This window comes from Podarcis pityusensis, assembly GCF_964106645.2.
Source record: "Podarcis pityusensis genome assembly, chromosome: 4".
NCBI classification, from domain to species: Eukaryota; Metazoa; Chordata; class Lepidosauria; order Squamata; family Lacertidae; genus Podarcis; species Podarcis pityusensis.
This window is the reverse complement of record NC_138027.1, coordinates 65102183-65117752: the sequence shown is the minus strand read 5'-3', so window position 1 is coordinate 65117752 and position 15570 is coordinate 65102183. Positions and strand designations below refer to the sequence as shown.

General features: G+C 40.7%; 1 protein-coding gene across 1 annotated transcript in view; it reads left to right on the top strand.

The window, feature by feature from the left end:
- Window positions 1-15570, top strand: part of CNKSR2 (connector enhancer of kinase suppressor of Ras 2) — a 183044-nt gene that overhangs the window by 101575 nt on the left and 65899 nt on the right. The gene's annotated exons all lie outside the window — the stretch shown is intronic.

The window sequence follows — 15570 nt, the reverse complement described above, 5'->3', positions numbered from 1 at the left end:
TTAGGCAGTAGGTGTCTTTCCTAATTCAGTTTGCTCCTGCCTTCATCGAAAGCAGTCAGGCTGCCATTAAACTCCCATCTCTACTCTGCTGAGACAATATTTTTCTTTCTTTGTATGACTTTTCAGTCTGTCTTTCTGCCTTTTGCCCTGCTTGCATTTGGCTTATTTTCTCCCCTTTGTGGCTTGCTGGTTCACATTTTCTCTACTCTCTCCTTAAAAAAAGCAACACTAAAAAAATTTAAATCAACCCCTTTGCCTCCTCTTTGTCTAGCCTCTTCTCTACCCCACTTTTTTCTTCTGGCTCTTTGGTGGAGAGTGGTGAGAGTGGAATACCAGCCTCTTTAAACACGGCTTTAGCAGGTAGCCTCAGATCCAGGTGTGAGTGCTGTATCAGTGTTTCAGAAGTGTCCCTTTAGTGGGAATGACAGCAGACCACCCTTCCTCTGCAGCGTTTTGTGGCTCCAGCCAGCCGGTAGCCCACAAGGCAACAGAGGCTCCTGATTGGATCTTAAGAGTAGCATTCCATTGCTAGGGTAAAGTCATCCTGCCCCAGTTAGATTTGCCTACAATATTTTGTCCTAGATAGGTCCTAGTTTCTCCTTTGTTGCTGTTATGGATTTCTTGTACAATTAGGCTGGCCTAAATTCCAACATAGATAGATGCTGATTTAAAAAGGCAACATGCAATGAAAGATTGTTCACCTCACTATTTTCTACTGCATACTGAAAACCCAGTAAACGAATGGGTGTAAAATATGAGCATAATAGCTACTGAGCATACAAGCCAAAACTCAAGTTTCTTGTTACTATGGTTATCAGTATTCTGCTCATATTATTGGCACTTTATTTTACAGTATATGTACATGTCACATATTTTACTGCTCTACTCCTTTGTCATTAACTGCAGCCTCACATTACAAAAGTGGCTGGAATTTTTCCTGACATAGAGAGATGTGGTTTAAAAACTTGTCCTGCTTAATTTCTGCATCTTAAGATACTGTTAAAGGCACCAGAAAAGAAAAAAAGTGATAAGTATAGATAGCAATACTTTTTCAAAATGTTAAATGGTTTACTGGGAACATTGCATTCATAACATTTATGAAGCAAAACCTGGTGAACAATAATTGCCACTTCACAGCTTTCACTGCTATTTTGTTCATTGCCCTGAGCAGGGATAAAATTCAGACTGGCAATATTTTTAAAAAAAATAAGTCATAAGGGGAAGTTGATTGAGGAGTACAGGAAGAGAAGTAAACTCTGAGCCTTATATATGTGTTTATATAAAATTATACTTTCTGTGCTGAGAAGCCATACTGTGAGCCATACTTGTAATATGCTAGAAGATGCAAGATACTGTTTTCTGGTGCAACATACAAATTTTTGAAGTAGCATAAAATAGATTCCTTCATCTCAGAGGGTTTTGAAGATCCGCTCAGAATTTCTTTCATTTCATTCAGACCTACTTCAGCCATCTCTCATTTTGTAGAATGTGAAGAGAGAAAACTATTTTTGCTGTGCATATTCCATATACTAGGTTAAGAAAGGCAATGCTACAGAGAAGAAAGCACATAGCACTGGTGGAAAATACTTAATGCAAGTGTTGAAACTGGCCATAAATTTTGCCTTAGCTGTTTAACATTCTGAGCAGAATAACAGTGTGTTGCTATCTGCCACAGTGAAAGCTTAAAAGGTCAATGAGAGATGTATTTCCCTGAACACTTGAGGACTTACATCAGAATACACAATTTTCTAGTTTCCTGGCTCATATCCAACATGTTTTTGGAGCTGTGTGTGGAAGGAGCTGAAGCCATTACAATTATTTATTAGTTCATTTATTAATAATTTTTAAAACACCCTCTTCATTTAGATATCAGAACAGTGTACAAAATAAGATCAAAGTGGTCATCCCACCATAGTAATAGTGAATAACTTGATGCTAATAAGGATAACAGTCTGCACCAATCATACTTCTACATGCTTTACACTGTATGCATGATAAACACTCTGGCAAACGTAAGTGTACCTGAAGATTAAATTATATGGTGGCTTTTACAAAGTGACTTAGAACAATCACATGAGAAATGCAACTCATGTGTACCAATTAAAGAAGCTACATTTTAACTTGAAATGGTAAATGTTGCATGGCTTAAAGGTAAAGGTACCCCTGCCCGTACGGGCCAGTCTTGACAGACTCTAGGGTTGTGCGCTCATCTCACTCTAGAGGCCGGGAGCCAGCGCTGTCTGCAGACACTTCCGGGTCACGTGGCCAGCGTGACAAGCTGCATCTGGCGAGCCAGCACAGCACACGGAACGCCATTTACCTTCCCGCTAGTAAGCGGTCCCTATTTATCTACTTACACCCGGGGGTGCTTTCGAACTGCTAGGTTGGCAGGCGCTGGGACCGAGCGACGGGAGCGCACCCCGCTGCAGGGATTCGAACCGCCGACCTTTCGATCGGCAAGTCCTAGGCGCTGAGGCTTTAACCCACAGCGCCACCCACGTCCCGTTGCATGGCTTACTATATGCCTAAAAATAATGGATCCTGGTATACAAGTACCATAAGCACTGATAACTGGGAAACACTGGCCTGTGAGCATTCCAACTGGAGAACAGCCTTTACCAAAGGTGTCACAGACTTTGAAGGAGCATGAACTCAGGGTGAAAAGGAGAAACAAGCTAAGAGAAAGGCACATTTGACGACCCTCACCAAGATCAACTCCCACCTGGAAACCTCTCTCCCCCCTGTGGAAGACCGCGTGGATCCAGAATTGACCTCCACGTCACTTTCGGACTTACTGTTAATATGGTTTCATGGAAGACAATCTTACTCAGCTACAAGTGATCACCAAACAAAGAAGGGAAAGAACAAGTACCATACATCCTACTTTTTATATAGATTATATAATTTATACTTACAGCATTTTTATTGTGGTTCCTTTTTTATCTGGGAAGCATAAAGCAGTGTTGAACATCCTTTGGTTTAGCTGCCGCTGTGTAAACCTAAGTTGCTGTGTTTTTTTCCAAGGGCTTGCTGGGTAGGATAGACTTCGAAATGATATAGATCACTTGAGTTGTCTGCACCAGACAGAATCTATTAAGTATAGTTGATGTTCTGGCTACTTTGTTAGTTCTTTGAATCTTCCCTGGCAGGCAGGCAGAAGGACCATTAACATGTTATATTTCTCCCTCTGGAACTCTTCAGTGTAATAAATGCACATGTATCCAGTGGCATCTTGGATGCTCAAAGCTATAAAAAATGACAAGTGATGTATCACTTTAGAAATATGAGTAAGTTCTGTTGAGTAGTTGAAAGGATACTACAACTGGGAAAGAATTTTCTGTTCTTTAACAGCCAACATGTTTTTTATAAGTCACCTTCACTTGTTTAAAAAAACATGTACCCAGTATAACCTGACATGATCACTCCATGTGTTCTTAACAGAACCAAATATAAGAAATAAAAGTCTAAAAATGAACTGTATAAAATATGTATTTTATGCTTGGTTACATTTAAAGCTCCAATACAAATCCTCCCACTGTCAGGTGGCGTTGTGGCCTGGCCACAGCCATGTCTGCAACCTGGGAGCATCGCCTGGGTGGATTCCAGCCTGCTCACAGATTGGCCAATGGTGGGCAGGCATGGGCTGGAGTTCCCCAGGGGGCAGACCCAACTGACCAATAAGCGTCACTTTGGGTCCACTCCCAGGGGGGATAAATTGAGGCCTGACCAGGTTTTCTTCCCAGTTCGTCAGTCTTTCTTACTGCTTTTGCTGCTTTCAAAGCTAATCACTTAAATTGATTTCCCAAATTTTCTTTCATTATAATTTTGGTTTCACTTATAATCCAGTTTCATCACTATTTCTGATACTCCAATTTGATTATTGTTGACATGGGGTTTATGTGCTGTTAACAGTGTGGGATGCATGTGGTTAGAAGGCCAAAAAGGCAAGCAAGGTAGGGGTTTGATTTAAACTGATTTAAATTAGGCAAAATATTTGTCAGTACATTGTTAGCTCTTTTGACTTCTGGAGAGGAAAATTGCGGACTAGATTTCATTTGTCAACAGTCTGTCGACAGAGATAATTATTTGGTGATTAATGATAGCGAAAGGCATAAATCTTGGTTATTACATTCTCTCTGAGAAGAGAGTGGCCTAGAACAGAGGAATTTCAATCATGTTGAAACACAACATAATAGTCCTGAGGGTCAGTCCTGAGGGCATAAAGTGGGCAAAACCTCCCTTTCTTTAATTACTTTTGAGACTGTTATAAATTATAACTGAAGTGATCTCTCCGCTTGTTGAAATTTGCATCTGGAATGTGAACTGACTTATGAAGAGATGATCATTGAAAGGCTGAAAGCAAAACAGAAAGAATGTTTTAATAGTTTACGACTAAGAAAATTTTTAAGTGGCTAAGGAACATTTCAGCTGTTAGAAATTTTTATTTTATTCTTAACCTTCCATCCCTTTGATGAAAGTACTGGCTGCAAACTGAAACTAGTTTTATTTATGCCTCTGTGGGAAAAGAATGCTGTCTGGAGATAAGGAGATGTGAGAGTCAAGCTGTTACGGCAGAGACAGTAAGACTTTAAGGTGGAGAGTGAGTTATTAATAAGACCAAGAACACTCAGTATGGCAAAAACACTGTTGGACACCCCATTGACTGTTGGCATCATGCAGCGATTACTGGATGAGCAATTAAAATTTGAGATCAGAGCTGAGATGGCTAAAAGGGTGAATGAAAATAGACCAGTGAAAGATGAGGTTAAAGAAGACACTGAACCTTTGGAAAATAATATTGATAAATGACTGCCAGAATAGGAGAGTGGAATGGAAGAAGAGAAAATGGAAGTACTGGGGTTTTTTTATAAATTAGGATGGAAAACACAACGAACAGGAAATTGGAAGATATGGAACTGGGTGTGAATTAATGAATGAATAACTCTTGATTACAGGAAAGAGACTCCTGTATGAATAAAGATGAAGGATTTATTGCTTCTCAACATTGAAGGTAAAGTTATTGTGCTGGACAGGAAGAAGACTATTCTTGACATTTATCAATGATAATAACTGGAGAACCTCTTTTAGAGTTTGTGTAAGGAAGGGAAAAGGAATGGACTTGAGATGTCTGGATCTGAAGCCTGGGATAATATTGCCTAGCAGAAGGAGGAAAAGCTGGATACCTTTCTGGAGTGAAGAATAATCTTTATATATATAAAACTGACAGATGGAGAAATAGAAGCCCTTTTTATTTCTCTTTTTATTTTCTTTTTTCAGCCTCTTATTATTTTTATCTTGCTTTTTTCCCTTCTGTTTCTTCTTGCTTTGTTTTTGTTTTGTTTCTGGTGTCCTATACTCTGGGTCACAGAAGGGATTGTATACACATGAAGGTGATGGCTGGCTGGTGAAGGACCCCATGTGAGAGTCAGGTAGGGGAAGCTCTCCCAGGATGGGAGGCTGGGAGAAGAAAGGGATGCTCCCAAGTGAGAGCAGGGAAGGTACATCCCCGTCTATGTGAAGCAAGGATTAAGATACCTTTGTATTTACTTAACTCTTCCTTTTTCGTTTTCTCTTTTTATTTAGATTAGTTTGTTGTTGATTTATTTTATTGTATGATGAAAAACTTTTAATAAAAATTATGGGGAAAATACATTGCCAGTTCTTTGTTTTGTTTTCTTTGTTTTTGCTTGCAATGAAAAGACAACTCCTCTTTGAGCATTCTTTTTTTTTTTTTTAATTAGAGATACCATAGTAGATTTGTTGTAATTTGTGGTGTTTTTCATTATGAATAACTCTGTTGTTTTCTATTATTGATTTCCTCCCAGTCTTACAATAACTAAATGAAGAGCTTGCTTCATTCCCTGAAGCATATTCTTTCAGTAGTGGTTGCAGAAACAAGCTTTGTATGACATTCTTTGTGTCACTTAAACCATGTTACTCTTTTGTGTTTCAGCTACATCCCTATGTAATTACTATATTCATCTGAAAAAGTTGCTATCTAAAGTGTTTTGAAGCAAGACACCTTTCCTCTGAGATAATATCTGGCTAAACTACAGACTTTTTTTTTTAAGCATAAATATTTTCATTTTGGGAGTTAAGTGTTTTGATACATTGGTAACATAGCTGTCAACCTTCCCTTTTTTGTGTGGGAAATTCCCGTATTCCAGCGCTGTTTCCCGCTGCTATTCCGGATTGTTAGATATCCCGTAGACTGTCCCCAGGACAGGTGAGGCTGCTGATCCCTTATTTTCGAGGCTGCTGATCCCGTATTTTCAAATGTGAAAGTTGACACTATGATTGGTAATGAATATGCTCTTCTAGTACGAAGTTCTGTACAAAAAAAAAAGTCTTCTAGTTGAAAGAACTGTATGTTACTTCTCATTTCGTGAATACCTTATGGTAGAGGGGTGAGGAGCATTTTTCAGCCAGAGGGTTACATTCCCATGTCCTGAAGTGAAAAGGAAAAAGTGGTTGATGCAATGATGAAGATAAATGTAAGAGGAGCAATGAATGTGAGTCTTGCATATCTAAGAGGTTTCTACACACACCTGACTCCACCCTTGCAAGGAACATCCCATATCACAGTACAAGGAGTGATCTAGGGAGAAAGCCAAGGGCCACACAGGAGGACTGCATTCAGCCTCCGTGCCTGCTGTAGTATGTCCTATATTCTCTGCCATCTATATTAGCCATATGCTGAAGTATGACGAAAAGCCAACAAGGATTTGAATTTGGTGGTAACTTTGCCACACTGCAGCTCTCTGTTCCCAGTTGGGATTGCTTTGTCCATCATCTTTCAGCAACTTAAACATTTATGGTGCCTCTTGTTGAAATGCAAAGTTTCCTTTTTAACTTAGAAACTCAATGAAAGCTTGACATCTGTTCCTAACTAATAATAATATTATTTTATTATATATTTATTAATATTAAATAACAGAGCAAAGCATATGTGCTAGCTCAATGCAGGTCCATAGGAAGATGTGCATTTACTATAAGAGTCTATAAATCTTACGGACAATGCCTGCTGTATGTGTACCATATGTCATATGCCATATTTCAGCACACTCCTTTCTGAATTGAAAGTGTACCTATGCCACTTTGAAACTCTTACTACTTTTGCAGCACCATCACATGCATGTCTATTCAGAAGCAGCTCCCACTGGGTTCAGTGAGGCTCCTCCATTAAATGTGAATAGGATTGTAGCCTTAGCAGTAAGAGGAAGAATTACCCACCCTCAGAGGAGGCCATCCCTCCTTGATTTTGCACAAGTTACTGAATCTGGGGATGCGAATAATGCATAGATGCAGTGAACTGTCTCTTCACTAAGTGGGTATTTTGAGTTCAGGGGGAACTTGAATTGATTTACCGTATTTTTTGCACCATAACACTCACTTTTTTCCTCCTAAAAAGTAAGGGGAAATGTCTGTGCGTGTTATGGAGGGAATGCCTACGGATGGCATGCCTACGGATTTTCCTCCTCTAAAAACTACGTTCGTGTTATGGTCGGGTGCGTGTTATAGAGCGAAAAATACAGTAATTCGGTTCTCACAGTACACTGAAGTTTCTTTGCACACAGTGTGGGAATTACTGACCTAATAAAATGAAAAGCAGCATGTTTACCCTAAGTTGCTGTTGAATTCAGAATTAGGTTTATGAAAACATTATATCTTCAGAGGTGATCAGCCTGCAGTATCTTCACTACTAATTTAGGGCTTCTGCTCAACGTCTCCTTCCTTAGTCTGTCAAAAACATTGTTTAATGAGTACACTCTGCCAGGGTATGTCTCCATCAGTTTTTTCAGAGATGAATAGATTTCTTTTTTGAAAAGAGTGGTATTTTGCATTCAAAGCCAACATATTTTTGGTACTTTTAATAGCTAAGTTTGCTTACTTAATTCCCATTGGTACCACTCCATGCTGCCAGTGGAATCAAGCAGCTTTGGGGGACCAATTTTAATTGAAACCATGGTGTAAACGAACAGGGTTAACCCCCTCCCTTTGTGCTGTGATCCTCAATATGATTAGGGGCTCTGCAGCTGCTATTAACATTTTAAAATGTTTCAGTCACACAGTTAATGTCCTGTCTTAATGGCATTTCCTGTCTCTTATGCCCTTTGTGTTTGTAGAGTATAACCTGGTAGATTACACCTCACAACTCACCATTGTTATAACGCAGCCTTCCCCTGGGCCTGTTTTTGGCCCAGTCTAGGTACTCATAAACAATAATGTTTCTCCTTTCCTCTTTGAAATGTTGGAGGGTATGGAAATGATGAACTGCTTTCACCAATTTTTCATGGAGCTATAGGACTATTTTAGTATGTAGCTCACAGAAACATGGAATATATTTTGATGAGCTTCTGAACAGCTCCCAGCTGTCCTAGGAAAGCTGTCACAAAACCAAATCTTACATTTTTGACAGCAGTCTCAGTGAAGTAGTGAAGCAAGAAGAGCTATTTTTAAATCATCAATATCAAGTGTTAAAGTTAATACCATAAGGATTAGTGAATCAATAAGCTTTTAAAATTAAGATACAGACAAGGTTAGAGACATTTAAGTCTTTGCTGGCAAGCATGATGCTTACAAAGTGTACAGGCTATATGTATTCTATAACAGCAAATTATAATTGGAGCTGGTATATGTCCTGGCTTTGTATGATTAAAACTAGGGATATACTTGTGAGAGGTAAGTATTACTTTTGTAGGTTTAATGTAAGCAAGCAAGAACACTGACAGCTTGAGATATCCACCCATCTGTGCGATACAGCATGTAGGTAGGAAACATTTTGCAGGAGAAGAGGCACAATTTAAATAAGGTGGAGAGAAATAACACTAGACTAGAGCATGGCTGTGGAGACATTCTGTGATAGATATCCCCTATAGATTTCATATATACTATTTCATGTGCATATGGAACCTCTCAAGAGATTGACACTCGATTAAGTGCAACATCAGTAGCATAATGATGATATTCTGTGAACCGCACTGAGACCTCCGGGTATAGGGCGGTATATAAATTCAATAAATAATAATAATAACAACAAGCTGCACTTACCTTTTTCACAGATCCAGGTGCGTCAATCTCCGTATTTAAGCAGTATTTGGAAGCAGTGCTTGACTCGCTTCAAGAAAATTGATTGAACAATCTAGGGTTTAGCCTTCCCTTTTGATAAGGTACACTGGAATGCCCCTGGAGTGAGCTTTGCTACTAATTTCTGGGGCAATAGTGCCAATGATTTTTGTTTTTTTGTTAACTGCATTGGAATTCATATCAGCAGCCCTTCATAGACTGAAAGGGGCCTTTCAAGCTATTCACTTTTTTTCCTAACTTTGAGGATTGGCCATTTCAGAGCCTCAGTGATAACATAGAACCATAGCTAAAAGTTTTTCCCTATAAAAACCTTCCATCTGATTTATTTTGAAAATCATAACTTAATATATTTTATTTAGTCTCATTGTATTATCTGAAGGTACATGAGGCCACCACCTTGCTTAAGCTAAGCAGATCTGATCATAGTCTGGAACAGTGACCACTTGGGAACCACCTTTATGCCACCTTGAGTACCATGATGGAAGAAAGGTGGGTTATTAAAATTTAAAAACAAATATATGGCCCTGCCTTTGATGAATGTTCAGAATTTAGAACTGGATAGAAGTCATAGCCATGCCTCCTAACAGTAATAGGGTAACAAGGACATAGTTACCTTTTTTCAGCAACTGCACTGGCTGCTTATTAGCATCTGAAATACATTCAAGGTGCTAGTTCTCACTTACCAAGTTTGGGAGGGAGGACACACGCTCAATATAAACATTCCTCTCCTTTTAATATCAACAAAAGGGTCTATTACACATCCATAGTATCAAAAGGATGCAAAAGGGTCTTATTCCGGTGGCCAAAGTAGGGCTACAAGAACACAAGGCTTAGTCTTTGAATAAAAATGCCAGATAAAACAGCAAGTAGCACAGGCCATATAAAAGTTATTGACAGATAAACCAGTCACTGCTACAAGCACAAGGAAATAAAATTAAGGTCTTAACCTGCCAGCTAAAATGTAATACAGTGGTGCCTCGCAAGACGAAAAGAATCCGTTCCGCGAGTCTCTTCGTCTTGCGGGTTTTTTCGTCTTGCGAAGCAAGCCCATTAGAGGTTTAGCGGCTTAGCGCTACAGTATTAGCGGCTTAGCCGGCTTAAAGATCAGCTGGTAAGCGGTTTAGCACCAGCTGTTAAGCGGCTTAAAGATCAGCTGATAAGCGGCTTAGCACCAGCTGTTAAGCGGCTTAAAGATCAGCTGATAAGCGGCTTAGCATCAGCTGTTAAGCGGCTTAAAGATCAGCTGATAAGCGGCTTAGCATCAGCTGTTAAGCGGCTTAAAGATCAGTTGATAAGCGGCTTAGCACCAGCTGTTAAGCGGCTTAAAGATCAGCTGATAAGCGGCTTAGCCATCAGCTGATAAGCGGTTTAGCGGCTTGGGGAAAAGGGGGGGGGGAACCCTGCAGGAACTCGCAAGACATTTTCGTCTTGCGAAGCAAGCACATAGGAAATTCGTTTTGCGAAGCACCTCCAAAACGGAAAACCCTTTCGTCTAGCGGGTTTTCCGTCTTGCGAGGCATTCGTCTTGCGGGGCACCACTGTACAGGTGAACTTCTCTAGGGAGCAGATTCTACTACAGAAAAGCCTCTTTCCTTGGTTGTTACCTGCCTCACTCACACTTCTGAAATAGTTTTAAGAACTTCCATGAATCGTGATCTGTTAAATTTACCATAATTATTTGGGGGCAGGAAATGAATCAGGAAAATTCACTGCAAGAGTTTTGTGCAAGCAAACAGTGCTTCATGGTTATCATCTTTGTCATCAAAGAAATATATTCTTGCAATTCATATTCAGTTGTGATTCAAAATTTGGCACATAATAGATTCAGCACGTAGTGTTGACATCTGTCCATCGCAGCAAAGCTGTTTTCTCTAAAGTGACCTAGGTGCAAGAAATGAAGTTGGGGAAGGTAGATATTTTGTAGTTGTTTTTTGGTCACACCAATACTCAAGTTTGAGCATTTTCATCCCTTAATGTTATTATGAAAAGCATCCCTTGTTTCCTATCTATGTTGCTGTGGCAACTTGTGATTAGGTAGCAGCAGTTGATGGGTTTCAGGCTTTATCATTGCCGAATTCAGTGGCAACACTTCACCCTGCCAGTTTCTGCGGTGAGCTATGAAATATTCTCCTTCCTGTCCTTCCCACAGACTTTCTCATCACCAAGGCGACGGGTATCTACCCACACAATTGAGATCTGAGATCAGCAGCTTAAAGTGGGATTGTTCAGATTCTGGCACGCACACTCTGAATTCTGAATTATTTGCTGTGGTAGCACTGTGCTGTCTAAATGCTCTTCCTTTTTTAATTTTAAAACAATCAGGTTAGTGGTGTAGGGATTAGCGTGCTGGATTGGGACCTGGGAGACCAGAGTTCAAATCCACACTCATTTGTGAAGCTCACCAGGTGACCTTGGGCCAGACATACTTCTCAGCCTAACTTAGCTCACAGGGTTTCTGTGAGGATAAAATGGGGAGGTGGGTATGTAGGCCACTTTCAGCTCCCTGGAGAATGAATGGGATATAGAGTAATAATAAATAAAATAATAATATCTTATATTTAGATTTGTAAGGATATCAGGGGGTTACTCGAGAGCACTCAGGCAAATGCCTCTCTGGTCGGCTGTAAAGCCTCGTTATTGGTGCCAAAAACCCTTCACTATGCAGAGCGCCACGATTCCGTGGCTCGCTCATTCACTGGCAGAATCTGTGAGTGGGCGGTCCTTAAACCTTCCCCAGCAGAGTAGTTTCTTGATGCCCAATCTACGTCTCCCCTCTCGGCGCGGAAGCCTACAACACAGGGGAGGCATAGGTAACGGAGGACCTCTCTCCTCCCCACTTTGCTCAGGCAGGGTGTCCTGGCACTGCCTCGCCTCCTCCGAGCCCTGAAGCTCCTCTCCACTGGAGGTGTGGTTACTCTCCTCCGCTGAGGAGGTGCTGCTTCCCACGATCTTTGGGGGCTCTCTGTAATCCATCCGGCTTTTCCCCTCTTGCCCCTGAGCCAATGGCAGTTCCCTGACGAGATTTAACAGATACTTATATTGATGTAGCATATGGAAGGCATTGCCTAATCAGTCCCAAACCTTAGGAGTTGAATAGCTGTCAGCATGGTGTATTTTAAAAGGCCTTCAGGCAGGATTAGGAAACTTCTGATGCCAAACATGTTTTCAAGAAGCTAGTCTTTTGATTTAAGATTAAGATTAACTATATAGAGCTTGTACAGACTTCCTTTTGCATTGTGCTTTCTGGGCATAGGTCCATGCTTCAAAGCTCTGTATCTTGAGTGTTTTTTGTTTGTCCCAGGAAAAACCTTCATTTTACCTCTGAATCACAGTACATGACTATCCACTGAAAACCCAATTGCTGTTTGCTCCAATTCAGCATTGAAACACTGTTGTACCAGGGAAAGTGCCAGAAAACACACACACACACACACACACACGCTTAGATACGGAACTTTAAAGCCCAAAGGATGTCTGGATGAGCTTATCTCGTGCACCTGTCAAATAGAGGGGGCTCTCGTTCTTGCCTATACCGGGCACCTAGCTTGCAGAAAGCACCAAACAGGCAGTTGATTAGAGAGAATGTATCAGAGGAAGGAAAGTGGCACTTGAAATGGGGAAAATGGACCACAGAAGGTGCAAAATGATTGTTGTTAAGTGCCTACAAACTTGCTAAGCCATGTGCAGAATTTTCATAACATCAATCATCATAGACTTCCCCCACAGTTTAAGATTGTACATGAAATGGAAGAGGCAAGAGGAGGCAGATCAAGCAGGGAAATCTTGAGAGAAAGAACAAGGTTTTAGAAGGTTCAGGAGCCTCAGAATTACAATTATGAGAAGAATTGTGTTTATAGAATAAAGCACAAAAGGTTCTTTTTTGCCGCAATGAACAGATTTACAAAAATAAGAATACAGTGGGTTCCCTAGTTTGTTTGTTTTGCTTTTCTGTTCCTTTGTTTATTTACTTGGTTATGCAACTAGAAGAGTTTCACATTAAAAAATAACAAACCCATTCTTGTTCACATATGGAAAGACTGAAACGATAGCAAAGCTGTTGGTTGTTTCTATCTTTAAGCAAAGCTGTAATGCACTAGAGATCTCATAGCATTTGCATCACTTGACTTCTGTAATAAGAGCCAGCGTCCTAATGAAATCCCTGTATAGTTCTGATTTTCTCTAATTACACTGGTGAGTGCAGCATATTATGTGTTTAGTACCCAGATGCTTTCCCAATAGGCTGAAATCAGAGTTTTCTTTCCAGTTTACACAGCAATAAAAGGACTGAAATCAGTGGCGTGTAGAATATTTAATATAGTCATGCTTATGTAAGAACACTAGCACAAATGTAATTCTCATCAAAATCTGAAAGCAGTAACATTTTATCTGTTTGAAATTCTGTTGAATGGGTTCTGAATTTACTGATGCAAATAGAATGAACAAATATGAAACCATCATTTTAACTGTGAGTTGTTGGCATTTGTCTGTCTCTGGGGGTGAAGTCAAACTGCTGTGTTAGCAGCACCAAAGTGACTTCCCTGGTCCATACTGAAGTGACCTACTGTGACTCAGTGAAGGCTGCTGCTTTCACTGTGTGTGCCTGAGACTGCCCTTCTTTCTTGTCTTGGCCCTCTTTTCTGGCTCATAGGCAAAAGAGTCTTCCTTGCAGTTGGTAGATCTTGAACCTGTGTCCCAGGAGTGTTGCATATGTTCTGTGTAGCCCCCTATGCAGGTGCTGTGTTTTCTCCTTCCTTCCCTCTGTGTGTTGTGTTCCTAAAACAGTGCTTGTTACAGGAGAAAGGGATTTGTACTACTCACCTTTCAAAGTCTGCTGGCCCTACCAGGGAATCTCTCACTAGGACTCATTGCTCTCCTTATCCTTTTCCATTGACTGCCTCATACCAATACCACCTGTGTAGCCTGAGATACCTGGTCCATCACAGTCCAAGAAACCTTACCAGCACATATGAGAAGTCATTGTTACTAGGCTTTCAACCATTGACCCTGAGTCCTGCACCTCCACCCTCACATAGTGTCATTTGAAGCCTTCTGAAGCTAGATCAAACCAGGGTTTGAAATACCAAGGCAAAAATTTATTATGGGAACTGGTCCACATAAGTTGGCGCCATAATAAATTTGTTAGTCGTTCATGTGACACAAGATTTGTCATTGTTTCTGCCAGCATCTGATAGTATTTACCTTGCTTAACCTTTGCTGTAATCAAGACCAGCAATCCTAGCATCATTCTTCAAATACTTTGCTTTCGTCATCTGACAAGGAACCAGTTGTTGCTCTAATAATTCTCTGCTGTGTTTGGCCCCTGAACAAAATAAACTTCAGAGAAGATGCATTGAATTGGTTCTAACAGGTGCTTATTTGACATATCCTGTTTCTGATTCTTGGATTCTTGGAGTTTTTGAATAGCAAAAACATTAAGGGCCTGTCCACATTTCCAATTGTCCTGCACTTACTGGAATTTGCATAGGATCAATAGTACTGATCTGAAAGCTTTCCATTTATACCCCGACCTTTATCGGACCAAATGCAAAACCTCTTAAAACCTGAATAGAAATTTATTCCCCTTCCAATCTGATCCCTTTTTTAGCTCCTGAACAGAAAAATGTGCACTTTCCCTTGTGGTGCATTGTGTGGGTGGTCCTCTTTCACCTCCACCCCTTCTGTGCACCTCTGGTTCTCTGCCCCACGCTTTTTAAAAATGTGTCTGCCTTTTGTGCTCATTGGATTGCAATTGATTATATGTGTTTGCAAGTGAGCATGAAAGCAGCTTCCCTTTCCAGTGCCAATAGCGGGCGGACTGTTTGGGGCAATGCAGAGCCTGCAGGCCCCATGGTGAGTGCTGCCCGCCATTTTGTCACCCCCCTCAGTGGTGACACCGGAAGCAGACCGCCCCCCTTCCTCCGCCCCTGATGTGTGGCTCTGCTGTGATGCAGGGACAGAGAAAAGGGTGGGGACAAGGAGAAAAGTGGAACAGTGGAATGGACATGTTTCAAGGAATTCGCAGTTAAAAAGATCAGTGTAAAATGCATTGGTGGGGACCTAGAACCCCAGACTAAACTTGAGGTGAGACAAATCTGCAATGGATAAAACACAAACTTTTGTGAAGTGTGGATGGACCCTAAGGCAGGGAAATTGTTGCAATACAAATTTCTGAAGGGTAGCCATATTTTTATAGTAGACTAACGCACTGTGACACAAGCTTTTGTGAGCTAGACCAACTTTGCCACAGGCATGGTCACTTAATTGAGTACTTACAGTATGCGTATGTGTACACACAGAGAGAGAGAGAGAGACAGACAGACAGACTGACAGACAGAGAGACACAGAGAGAGAGTTCAGAGGTAAGGGAGCCAAATGTTACTTCCAAAGTACTGGGAAAAAGAGTGACAGGCAATGCAAGATATGAACACAGAATCTAGTCAGTCTTTTTCAGTTTAATGACCTGCTTCTCTGATTAGTGCCAGG